Source organism: Limanda limanda, chromosome 6 (assembly GCF_963576545.1).
Source record: "Limanda limanda chromosome 6, fLimLim1.1, whole genome shotgun sequence".
In the NCBI taxonomy this organism is placed as follows: domain Eukaryota; kingdom Metazoa; phylum Chordata; class Actinopteri; order Pleuronectiformes; family Pleuronectidae; genus Limanda; species Limanda limanda.
In genome coordinates this window covers 11923781-11933454 of record NC_083641.1, presented here as the reverse complement: position 1 = coordinate 11933454, position 9674 = coordinate 11923781, and the positions used below count along the sequence as shown (strand labels likewise).

At 41.2% G+C, this 9674-nt stretch overlaps 1 protein-coding gene and 36 non-coding genes across 37 annotated transcripts in view; all 37 read left to right on the top strand.

Annotated features, from left to right (window-relative positions):
* Positions 1–9674, top strand: part of LOC133003696 (F-BAR and double SH3 domains protein 2-like) — a 115913-nt gene that overhangs the window by 40337 nt on the left and 65902 nt on the right. The gene's annotated exons all lie outside the window — the stretch shown is intronic.
* Positions 64–137, top strand: trnat-agu (transfer RNA threonine (anticodon AGU)). The gene has a single exon. It is a non-coding gene; the product is annotated as a tRNA-Thr (tRNA).
* Positions 243–316, top strand: trnat-ugu (transfer RNA threonine (anticodon UGU)). Its single transcript has one exon. It is a non-coding gene; the product is annotated as a tRNA-Thr (tRNA).
* On the top strand, positions 611–684 carry trnat-agu (transfer RNA threonine (anticodon AGU)). The gene has a single exon. It is a non-coding gene; the product is annotated as a tRNA-Thr (tRNA).
* On the top strand, positions 795–868 carry trnat-agu (transfer RNA threonine (anticodon AGU)). The gene has a single exon. It is a non-coding gene; the product is annotated as a tRNA-Thr (tRNA).
* trnat-agu (transfer RNA threonine (anticodon AGU)) lies at positions 1134–1207 on the top strand. Its single transcript has one exon. It is a non-coding gene; the product is annotated as a tRNA-Thr (tRNA).
* On the top strand, positions 1318–1391 carry trnat-ugu (transfer RNA threonine (anticodon UGU)). The gene has a single exon. It is a non-coding gene; the product is annotated as a tRNA-Thr (tRNA).
* trnat-ugu (transfer RNA threonine (anticodon UGU)) lies at positions 1502–1575 on the top strand. The gene has a single exon. It is a non-coding gene; the product is annotated as a tRNA-Thr (tRNA).
* trnat-agu (transfer RNA threonine (anticodon AGU)) lies at positions 1685–1758 on the top strand. The gene has a single exon. It is a non-coding gene; the product is annotated as a tRNA-Thr (tRNA).
* On the top strand, positions 1869–1942 carry trnat-agu (transfer RNA threonine (anticodon AGU)). The gene has a single exon. It is a non-coding gene; the product is annotated as a tRNA-Thr (tRNA).
* trnat-ugu (transfer RNA threonine (anticodon UGU)) lies at positions 2392–2465 on the top strand. The gene has a single exon. It is a non-coding gene; the product is annotated as a tRNA-Thr (tRNA).
* On the top strand, positions 2576–2649 carry trnat-ugu (transfer RNA threonine (anticodon UGU)). Its single transcript has one exon. It is a non-coding gene; the product is annotated as a tRNA-Thr (tRNA).
* trnat-agu (transfer RNA threonine (anticodon AGU)) lies at positions 2943–3016 on the top strand. The gene has a single exon. It is a non-coding gene; the product is annotated as a tRNA-Thr (tRNA).
* trnat-ugu (transfer RNA threonine (anticodon UGU)) lies at positions 3285–3358 on the top strand. Its single transcript has one exon. It is a non-coding gene; the product is annotated as a tRNA-Thr (tRNA).
* On the top strand, positions 3652–3725 carry trnat-ugu (transfer RNA threonine (anticodon UGU)). Its single transcript has one exon. It is a non-coding gene; the product is annotated as a tRNA-Thr (tRNA).
* trnat-ugu (transfer RNA threonine (anticodon UGU)) lies at positions 3836–3909 on the top strand. Its single transcript has one exon. It is a non-coding gene; the product is annotated as a tRNA-Thr (tRNA).
* Positions 4019–4092, top strand: trnat-ugu (transfer RNA threonine (anticodon UGU)). The gene has a single exon. It is a non-coding gene; the product is annotated as a tRNA-Thr (tRNA).
* trnat-ugu (transfer RNA threonine (anticodon UGU)) lies at positions 4352–4425 on the top strand. Its single transcript has one exon. It is a non-coding gene; the product is annotated as a tRNA-Thr (tRNA).
* trnat-agu (transfer RNA threonine (anticodon AGU)) lies at positions 4538–4611 on the top strand. Its single transcript has one exon. It is a non-coding gene; the product is annotated as a tRNA-Thr (tRNA).
* trnat-ugu (transfer RNA threonine (anticodon UGU)) lies at positions 4722–4795 on the top strand. The gene has a single exon. It is a non-coding gene; the product is annotated as a tRNA-Thr (tRNA).
* On the top strand, positions 5090–5163 carry trnat-agu (transfer RNA threonine (anticodon AGU)). Its single transcript has one exon. It is a non-coding gene; the product is annotated as a tRNA-Thr (tRNA).
* trnat-ugu (transfer RNA threonine (anticodon UGU)) lies at positions 5274–5347 on the top strand. The gene has a single exon. It is a non-coding gene; the product is annotated as a tRNA-Thr (tRNA).
* trnat-ugu (transfer RNA threonine (anticodon UGU)) lies at positions 5641–5714 on the top strand. Its single transcript has one exon. It is a non-coding gene; the product is annotated as a tRNA-Thr (tRNA).
* trnat-ugu (transfer RNA threonine (anticodon UGU)) lies at positions 5825–5898 on the top strand. Its single transcript has one exon. It is a non-coding gene; the product is annotated as a tRNA-Thr (tRNA).
* Positions 6559–6632, top strand: trnat-ugu (transfer RNA threonine (anticodon UGU)). Its single transcript has one exon. It is a non-coding gene; the product is annotated as a tRNA-Thr (tRNA).
* Positions 6743–6816, top strand: trnat-ugu (transfer RNA threonine (anticodon UGU)). The gene has a single exon. It is a non-coding gene; the product is annotated as a tRNA-Thr (tRNA).
* trnat-agu (transfer RNA threonine (anticodon AGU)) lies at positions 6926–6999 on the top strand. The gene has a single exon. It is a non-coding gene; the product is annotated as a tRNA-Thr (tRNA).
* On the top strand, positions 7110–7183 carry trnat-agu (transfer RNA threonine (anticodon AGU)). The gene has a single exon. It is a non-coding gene; the product is annotated as a tRNA-Thr (tRNA).
* Positions 7294–7367, top strand: trnat-agu (transfer RNA threonine (anticodon AGU)). The gene has a single exon. It is a non-coding gene; the product is annotated as a tRNA-Thr (tRNA).
* On the top strand, positions 7636–7709 carry trnat-ugu (transfer RNA threonine (anticodon UGU)). The gene has a single exon. It is a non-coding gene; the product is annotated as a tRNA-Thr (tRNA).
* trnat-ugu (transfer RNA threonine (anticodon UGU)) lies at positions 8003–8076 on the top strand. The gene has a single exon. It is a non-coding gene; the product is annotated as a tRNA-Thr (tRNA).
* On the top strand, positions 8187–8260 carry trnat-ugu (transfer RNA threonine (anticodon UGU)). Its single transcript has one exon. It is a non-coding gene; the product is annotated as a tRNA-Thr (tRNA).
* On the top strand, positions 8371–8444 carry trnat-agu (transfer RNA threonine (anticodon AGU)). The gene has a single exon. It is a non-coding gene; the product is annotated as a tRNA-Thr (tRNA).
* trnat-ugu (transfer RNA threonine (anticodon UGU)) lies at positions 8655–8728 on the top strand. The gene has a single exon. It is a non-coding gene; the product is annotated as a tRNA-Thr (tRNA).
* On the top strand, positions 8988–9061 carry trnat-ugu (transfer RNA threonine (anticodon UGU)). Its single transcript has one exon. It is a non-coding gene; the product is annotated as a tRNA-Thr (tRNA).
* Positions 9358–9431, top strand: trnat-agu (transfer RNA threonine (anticodon AGU)). The gene has a single exon. It is a non-coding gene; the product is annotated as a tRNA-Thr (tRNA).
* Positions 9542–9615, top strand: trnat-agu (transfer RNA threonine (anticodon AGU)). The gene has a single exon. It is a non-coding gene; the product is annotated as a tRNA-Thr (tRNA).

The following is a 9674-nucleotide window of genomic DNA, read 5'->3' as shown; positions in this document are numbered from 1 at the left end:
AGTTATTTCTGCTAGTTGGTCCCGTCATATAATGTCTTTACATCAATTAAGCCACATTATAGATGTACTGTGGCTTAGTTGGTGAAAGTGCCTGTCTAGTAAACAGGAGATCCTGGGTTCAAATCCCAGCAGTGCATTTTGTCAAGCGTAGTTTTTTGTCTTCCTTCTGATGTAGTTTAGTTAATTTCTGCCAGTTGGTCCTGTCATATTGTGTTGTTTCATCAATTTTGCCTCCAAAAACAGGCACTGTGGCTTAGTTGGTGAAAGTGCCTGTCTTGTAAACAGGAGATCCTGGGTTCAAATCCCAGCAGTGCCTTTTCACCAGTGAAGTGTAGTTTTTCTGTACCTTCCCATTTTGTTAAAGTTATTTCTGCAAGTTGGTCCCGTTATATAATGTCTTTATATCAATTTTTGCCACAATAAAGAGGTGCTGTGGCTAAGTTGGTCAAAGTGCATGTCTAGTAAACAGGAGATCCTGGGTTCAAATCCCAGCACTGCCTTTTCTCCAGTCAAGCGTTGTTTTTTCTCTCCCTTCTGATGTAGTTTAGTTAATTTCTGCTAGTTGGTCCTGTCATATAGTGTCTTCACATCAATTTAGCCACATTATAGAGGTGCTGTGGCTTAGTTGGTCAAAGTGCCTGTCTAGTAAACAGGAGATCCTGGGTTCAAATCCCAGCAGTGCCTTTTCACCAGTGAAGCGTAGTTTTTCTGTCCATTCCCATCCTGTTCATGTAATTTCTGCAAGTTGGTCCTCTCATATAATGTCTTTACATCAATTTGTGCCACAATAAAGAGGTGCTGTGGCTTAGTTGGTCAAAGTGCCTGTCTAGTAAACAGGAGATCCTGGATTCAAATCCCAGCAGTGCCTTTTCTTCCCATCTTGTTAGAGTTATTTCTGTTAGTTGGTCCCGTCATGGAGTGTCTTTACATCAATTAAGCCACAGTATAGAGGTGCTGTGGCTTAGTTGGTGAAAGTGCCTGTCTAGTAAACAGGAGATCGTTGGTTCAAATCCCAGCAGTGCCTTTTCACCAGTGAAGTGTAGTTTTTCTGTACCTTTCCATCCTGTTAAAGTTATTTCTGCTAGTTGGTCCTGTCATATAATGTCTTTACATCAATTAAGCCACATTATAGATGTGCTGTGGCTTAGTTGGTGAAAGTGCCTGTCTAGTAAACAGGAGATCCTGGGTTCAAATCCCAGCAGTGCCTTTTCACCAGTGAAGCGTAGTTTTTTGTCTTCCTTCTGATGTAGTTTAGTTAATTTCTGCCAGTTGGTCCTGTCATATTGTGTTGTTTCATCAATTTTGCCTCCAAAAACAGGCACTGTGGCTTAGTTGGTCAAAGTGCCTGTCTTGTAAACAGGATATCCTGGGTTCAAATCCCAGCAGTGCCTTTTGACAAGTCAAGCGTAGTTTTTTCTCTCCCTTCTGATGTAATTTAGTTAATTTCTGCTAATTGGTCCTGTAAAATATTGTTGTTTCATACATTTTTCCTCCCAAATCAGGCGCTGTGGCTTAGTTGGTGAAAGTGCCTGTCTTGTAAACAGGAGATCCTGGGTTCATATCCCAGCAGTGCCTTTTCACCAGTGAAGTGTAGTTTTTCTGTACCTTCCCATCTTGTTAGAGTTATTTCTGCTAGTTGGTCCCGTCATGGACTGTCTTTACATCAATTAAGCCACATTATAGAGGTGCTGTGGCTTAGTTGGTCAAAGTGCCTGTCTAGTAAACAGGAGATCCTGGGTTCAAATCCCAGCAGTGCCTTTTCACCAGTGAAGCGTAGTTTTTCTGTCCATTCCCATCTTGTTCATGTAATTTCTGCAAGTTGGTCCTCTCATATAATGTCTTTACATCAATTTGTGCCACAATAAAGAGGTGCTGTGACTTAGTTGGTCAAAGTGCCTGTCTAGTAAACAGGAGATCCTGGATTCAAATCCCAGCAGTGCCTTTTCTTCCCATCTTGTTAGAGTTATTTCTGTTAGTTGGTCCCGTCATGGAGTGTCTTTACATCAATTAAGCCACAGTATAGAGGTGCTGTGGCTTAGTTGGTGAAAGTGCCTGTCTAGTAAACAGGAGATCGTTGGTTCAAATCCCAGCAGTGCCTTTTCACCAGTGAAGTGTAGTTTTTCTGTACCTTTCCATCCTGTTAAAGTTATTTCTGCTAGTTGGTCCTGTCATATAATGTCTTTACATCAATTAAGCCACATTATAGATGTGCTGTGGCTTAGTTGGTGAAAGTGCCTGTCTAGTAAACAGGAGATCGTTGGTTCAAATCCCAGCAGTGCCTTTTCTCCAGTCAAGCGTAGTTTTTTCACTCCCTTCTGATGTGGTTTAGTTACTTTCTGCTAATTGGTCCTGTCATATTGTGTTGTTTCATAAATTTTACCTCCAAAAACAGGCACTGTGGCTTAGTTGGTGAAAGTGCCTGTCTTGTAAACAGGATATCCTGGGTTCAAATCCCAGCAGTGCCTTTTGACAAGTCAAGCGTAGTTTTTTCTCTCCCTTCTGATGTAATTTAGTTAATTTCTGCTAATTGGTCCTGTAAAATATTGTTGTTTCATACATTTTTCCTCCCAAATCAGGCGCTGTGGCTTAGTTGGTGAAAGTGCCTGTCTTGTGAACAGGAGATCCTGGGTTCATATCCCAGCAGTGCCTTTTCACCAGTGAAGTGTAGTTTTTCTGTACCTTCCCATCTTGTTAGAGTTATTTCTGCTAGTTGGTCCCGTCATGGACTGTCTTTACATCAATTAAGCCACATTATAGAGGTGCTGTGGCTTAGTTGGTGAAAGTGTCTGTCTAGTAATCAGGAGATCGTTGGTTCATATCCCAGCAGTGCCTTTTCTCCAGTCAAGCGTAGTTTTTTCTCTCCCTTCTGATGTAGTTTAGTTAATTTCTGCTAGTTGGTCCTGTCGTATAGTGTCTTCAGATCAATTTAGCCACATTATAGAGGTGCTGTGGCTTAGTTGGTCAAAGTGCCTGTCTAGTAAACAGGAGATCCTGGGTTCAAATCCCAGCAGTGCCTTTTCACCAGTGAAGTGTAGTTTTTCTGTCCATTCCCATCCTGTTCATGTAATTTCTGCAAGTTGGTCCTCTCATATAATGTCTTTACATCAATTTGTGCCACAATAAAGAGGTGCTGTGGCTTAGTTGGTCAAAGTGCCTGTCTAGTAAACAGGAGATACTGGCTTCAAATCCCAGCAGTGCCTTTTCTCTTCTGATGTAATTTAGTTAATTTCTGCTAATTGGTCCTGTCAAATACTGTTGTTTCATCAATTTTGCCTCCCAAAACAGGCGCTGTGGCTTAGTTGGTGAAAGTGCCTGTCTTGTAAACAGGAGATCCTGGATTTAAATCCCAGCAGTGCCTTTTCACCAGTGAATTGTAGTTTTTCTGTACCTTCCCATCTTGTTAAAGTTATTTCTGCTAGTTAGTCCCGTCATATAATGTCTTTACATCAATTAAGCCACATTATAGATGTACTGTGGCTTAGTTGGTGAAAGTGCCTGTCTAGTAAACAGGAGATCGTTGGTTCATATCCCAGCAGTGCCTTTTCTCCAGTCAAGCCTAGTTTTTTCACTCCCTTCTGATGTAGTTTAGTTAATTTCTGCTAATTGGTCATGTCATATTGTGTTGTTTCATAAATTTTACCTCCAAAAACAGGCACTGTGGCTTAGTTGGTGAAAGTGCCTGTCTTGTAAACAGGAGATCCTGGGTTCAAATCTCAGCAGTGCCTTTTGACAAGTCAAGCGTAGTTTTTTCTCTCCCTTCTGATGTACTTTAGGTAATTTCTGCTAATTGGTCCTGTCAAATATTGTTGTTTCATAAATTTTTCTTCCCAAATCAGGCGCTGTGGCTTAGTTGGTGAAAGTGCCTGTCTTGTAAAGAGGAGATCCTGGGTTCAAATCCCAGCAGTGCCTTTTCACCAGTGAAGTGTAGTTTTTCTGTACCTTCCCATCTTGTTAAAGTTATTTCTGCTAGTTGGTCCCGTCATATAATGTCTTTACATCAATTAAGCCACATTATAGAGGTGCTGTGGCTTAGTTGGTCAAAGTGCCTGTCTTGTAAACAGGAGATCCTGGGTTCAAATCCCAGCAGTGCCTTTTCACCAGTGAAGCGTAGTTTTTCAGTCCATTCCCATCCTGTTCGTGTAATTTCTGCAAGTTGGTCCTCTCATATAATGTCTTTACATCAATTTGTGCCACAATAAAGAGGTGCTGTGGCTTAGTTGGTTAAAATCCCAGCAGTGCCTTTTCTCCAGTCAAGCGTAGTTTTATCTCTCCCTTCTGATGTAATTTAGTTAATTTCTGCTAATTGGTCCTGTCAAATATTGTTGTTTCATAAATTTTTCCTCCCAAATCAGGCGCTGTGGCTTAGTTGGTGAAAGTGCCTGTCTTGTAAACAGGAGATCCTCTGTTCAAATCCCAGCAGTGCCTTTTCACCAGTGAAGCGTATGTTTTTTCTGTCCATTCCCATCTTGTTCATGTAATTCCTGCAAGTTGGTTCTGTCATATAATGTACTTACATCTACTTCTCCCACAACAAAGCGGTGCTGTGGCTTAGTTGGTCAAAGTGCCTGTCTAGTAAACAGGAGATCCTGAGTTCAAATCCCAGCAGTGCCTTTTCTCCAGTCAAGCGTAGTTTTTTGTCTCTGTTCTGATGTAGTTTAGTTAATTTCTGCTAATTGGTCCTGTCATATTGTGTTGTTTCATCAATTTTGCCTCCCAAAACAGGCGCTGTGGCTTAGTTGGTGAAAGTGCCTGTCTTGTAAACAGGAGATCCTGGCTTCAAAGCCCAGCAGTGCCTTTTCACCAGTGAAGCATAGTTTTTCTGTCCCTTCCCATCCTGTTCATGTTATTTCTGCAAGTTGGTCCTATCATATAATGTCTTTATATCAATTTGTGCAAAAATAAAGAGGTGCTGTGGCTTAGTTGGTCAAAGTGCCTGTCTAGTAAACAGGAGATCCCGTGTTCAAATCCCAGCAGTGCCTTTTCTCCAGTCAAGCGTAGTTTTTTCTCTCCCTTCTGATGTAGTTTAGTTAATTTCTGCTAGTTGGTCCTGTCATATAGTCTCTTCACATCAATTTAGCCACATTATAGAGGTGCTGTGGCTTAGTTGGTCAAAGTGCCTGTCTAGTAAACAGGAGATCCTGGGTTCAAATCCCAGCAGTGCCTTTTCACCAGTGAAGCGTAGTTTTTCAGTCCATTCCCATCCTGTTCATGTAATTTCTGCAAGTTGGTCCTCTCATATAATGTCTTTACATCAATTTTTGCCACAATAAAGAGGTGCTGTGGCTTAGTTGGTGAAAGTGCCTGTCTTGTAAACAGGAGATCCTGGATTTAAATCCCAGCAGTGCCTTTTCACCAGTGAATTGTAGTTTTTCTGTACCTTCCCATCTTGTTAAAGTTATTTCTGCTAGTTAGTCCCGTCATATAATGTCTTTACATCAATTAAGCCACATTATAGATGTACTGTGGCTTAGTTGGTGAAAGTGCCTGTCTAGTAAACAGGAGATCGTTGGTTCATATCCCAGCAGTGCCTTTTCTCCAGTCAAGCCTAGTTTTTTCACTCCCTTCTGATGTAGTTTAGTTAATTTCTGCTAATTGGTCCTGTCATATTGTGTTGGTTCATAAATTTTACCTCCAAAAACAGGCACTGTGGCTTAGTTGGTGAAAGTGCCTGTCTTGTAAACAGGAGATCCTGGGTTCAAATCCCAGCAGTGCCTTTTGACAAGTCAAGCGTAGTTTTTTCTCTCCCTTCTGATGTACTTTAGGTAATTTCTGCTAATTGGTCCTGTCAAATATTGTTGTTTCATAAATTTTTCTTCCCAAATCAGGCGCTGTGGCTTAGTTGGTGAAAGTGCCTGTCTTGTAAAGAGGAGATCCTGGGTTCAAATCCCAGCAGTGCCTTTTCACCAGTGAAGTGTAGTTTTTCTGTACCTTCCCATTTTGTTAAAGTTATTTCTGCTAGTTGGTCCCGTCATATAATGTCTTTACATCAATTTTTGCCACAATAAAGAGGTGCTGTGGCTAAGTTGGTCAAAGTGCATGTCTAGTAAACAGGAGATCCTGGGTTCAAATCCCAGCACTGCCTTTTCTCCAGTCAAGCGTTGTTTTTTCTCTCCCTTCTGATGTAGTTTAGTTAATTTCTGCTAGTTGGTCCTGTCATATAGTGTCTTCACATCAATTTAGCCACATTATAGAGGTGCTGTGGCTTAGTTGGTGAAAGTGCCTGTCTAGTAAACAGGAGATCGTTGGTTCAAATCCCAGCAGTGCCTTTTCACCAGTGAAGTGTAGTTTTTCTGTACCTTTCCATCCTGTTAAAGTTATTTCTGCTAGTTGGTCCTGTCATATAATGTCTTTACATCAATTAAGCCACATTATAGATGTGCTGTGGCTTAGTTGGTGAAAGTGCCTGTCTAGTAAACAGGAGATCGTTGGTTCAAATCCCAGCAGTGCCTTTTCTCCAGTCAAGCGTAATTTTTTGACTCCCTTCTGATGTGGTTTAGTTACTTTCTGCTAATTGGTCCTGTCATATTGTGTTGTTTCATTGTTTTACCTCCAAAAACAGGCACTGTGGCTTAGTTGGTGAAAGTGCCTGTCTTGTAAACAGGATATCCTGGGTTCAAATCCCAGCAGTGCCTTTTGACAAGTCAAGCGTAGTTTTTTCTCTCCCTTCTGATGTAATTTAGTTAATTTCTGCTAATTGGTCCTGTAAAATATTGTTGTTTCATACATTTTTCCTCCCAAATCAGGCGCTGTGGCTTAGTTGGTGAAAGTGCCTGTCTTGTAAACAGGAGATCCTGGGTTCATATCCCAGCAGTGCCTTTTCACCAGTGAAGTGTAGTTTTTCTGTACCTTCCCATCTTGTTAGAGTTATTTCTGCTAGTTGGTCCCGTCATGGACTGTCTTTACATCAATTAAGCCACATTATAGAGGTGCTGTGGCTTAGTTGGTCAAAGTGCCTGTCTAGTAAACAGGAGATCCTGGGTTCAAATCCCAGCAGTGCCTTTTCACCAGTGCAGCGTAGTTTTTCTGTCCATTCCCATCTTGTTCATGTAATTTCTGCAAGTTGGTCCTCTCATATAATGTCTTTACATCAATTTGTGCCACAATCAAGAGGTGCTGTGGCTTAGTTGGTCAAAGTGCCTGTCTAGTAAACAGGAGATCCTGGATTCAAATCCCAGCAGTGCCTTTTCTTCAGTCAAGCGTAGTTTTTTCTCTCCCTTCTGATGTAGTTTAGTTAATTTCTGCTAGTTGGTCCTGTCATATAGTGTCTTCAGATCAATTTAGCCACATTATAGAGGTGCTGTGGCTTAGTTGGTCAAAGTGCCTGTCTAGTAAACAGGAGATCCTGGGTTCAAATCCCAGCAGTGCCTTTTCACCAGTGAAGTGTAGTTTTTCTGTCCATTCCCATCCTGTTCATGTAATTTCTGCAAGTTGGTCCTCTCATATAATGTCTTTACATCAATTTGTGCCACAATAAAGAGGTGCTGTGGCTTAGTTGGTCAAAGTGCCTGTCTAGTAAACAGGAGATACTGGCTTCAAATCCCAGCAGTGCCTTTTCTCTTCTGATGTAATTTAGTTAATTTCTGCTAATTGGTCCTGTCAAATACTGTTGTTTCATCAATTTTGCCTCCCAAAACAGGCGCTGTGGCTTAGTTGGTGAAAGTGCCTGTCTTGTAAACAGGAGATCCTGGATTTAAATCCCAGCAGTGCCTTTTCACCAGTGAATTGTAGTTTTTCTGTACCTTCCCATCTTGTTAAAGTTATTTCTGCTAGTTAGTCCCGTCATATAATGTCTTTACATCAATTAAGCCACATTATAGATGTACTGTGGCTTAGTTGGTGAAAGTGCCTGTCTAGTAAACAGGAGATCGTTGGTTCATATCCCAGCAGTGCCTTTTCTCCAGTCAAGCCTAGTTTTTTCACTCCCTTCTGATGTAGTTTAGTTAATTTCTGCTAATTGGTCCTGTCATATTGTGTTGTTTCATAAATTTTACCTCCAAAAACAGGCACTGTGGCTTAGTTGGTGAAAGTGCCTGTCTTGTAAACAGGAGATCCTGGGTTCAAATCCCAGCAGTGCCTTTTGACAAGTCAAGCGTAGTTTTTTCTCTCCCTTCTGATGTACTTTAGGTAATTTCTGCTAATTGGTCCTGTCAAATATTGTTGTTTCATAAATTTTTCTTCCCAAATCAGGCGCTGTGGCTTAGTTGGTGAAAGTGCCTGTCTTGTAAAGAGGAGATCCTGGGTTCAAATCCCAGCAGTGCCTTTTCACCAGTGAAGTGTAGTTTTTCTGTACCTTCCCATTTTGTTAAAGTTATTTCTGCTAGTTGGTCCCGTCATATAATGTCTTTACATCAATTTTTGCCACAATAATAAGGTGCTGTGGCTTAGTTGATCAAAGTGCCTGTCTAGTAAACAGGAGATCCTGGGTTCAAATCCCAGCAGTGCCTTTTCTCCAGTCAAGCATAGTTTTTTCTCTCCCTTCTGATGTAATTTAGTTAATTTCTGTCTAGTAAACAGGAGATAGTTGGTTCAAATCCCAGCAGTGCCTTTTCACCAGTGAAGTGTAGTTTTTCTGTACCTTCCCATCTTGTTAAAGTTATTTCTGCTAGTTGGTCCCGTCATATAATGTCTTTACATCAATTAAGCCACATTATAGAGGTGCTGTGGCTTAGTTGGTCAAAGTGCCTGTCTTGTAAACAGGAGATCCTGGGTTCAAATCCCAGCAGTGCCTTTTCACCAGTGAAGCGTAGTTTTTCAGTCCATTCCCATCCTGTTCGTGTAATTTCTGCAAGTTGGTCCTCTCATATAATGTCTTTACATCAATTTGTGCCACAATAAAGAGGTGCTGTGGCTTAGTTGGTTCAAATCCCAGCAGTGCCTTTTCTCCAGTCAAGCGTAGTTTTATCTCTCCCTTCTGATGTAATTTAGTTAATTTCTGCTAATTGGTCATGTCAAATATTGTTGTTTCATAAATTTTTCCTCCCAAATCAGGCGCTGTGGCTTAGTTGGTGAAAGTGCCTGTCTTGTAAACAGGAGATCCTCTGTTCAAATCCCAGCAGTGCCTTTTCACCAGTGAAGCGTATGTTTTTTCTGTCCATTCCCATCCTGTTCATGTAATTTCTGCAAGTTGGTCCTCTCATATAATGTCTTTACATCAATTTGTGCCACAATAAAGAGGTGCTGTGGCTTAGTTGGTCAAAGTGCCTGTCTAGTAAACAGGAGATCCTGGCTTCAAAGCCCAGCAGTGCCTTTTCACCAGTGAAGCATAGTTTTTCTGTCCCTTCCCATCCTGTTCATGTAATTTCTGCAAGTTGGTCCTATCATATAATGTCTTTATATCAATTTGTGCAAAAATAAAGAGGTGCTGTGGCTTAGTTGGTCAAAGTGCCTGTCTAGTAAACAGGAGATCCTGGGTTCAAATCCCAGCAGTGCCTTTTCACCAGTGATGTGTATTTTTTCTGTACCTTCCCATCTTGTTCATGTAATTCCTGCAAGTTGGTTCTGTCATATAATGTACTTACATCTACTTCTCCCACAACAAAGCGGTGCTGTGGCTTAGTTGGTCAAAGTGCCTGTCTAGTAAACAGGAGATCCTGAGTTCAAATCCCAGCAGTGCCTTTTCTCCAGTCAAGCGTAGTTTTTTGTCTCTGTTCTGATGTAGTTTAGTTAATTTCTGC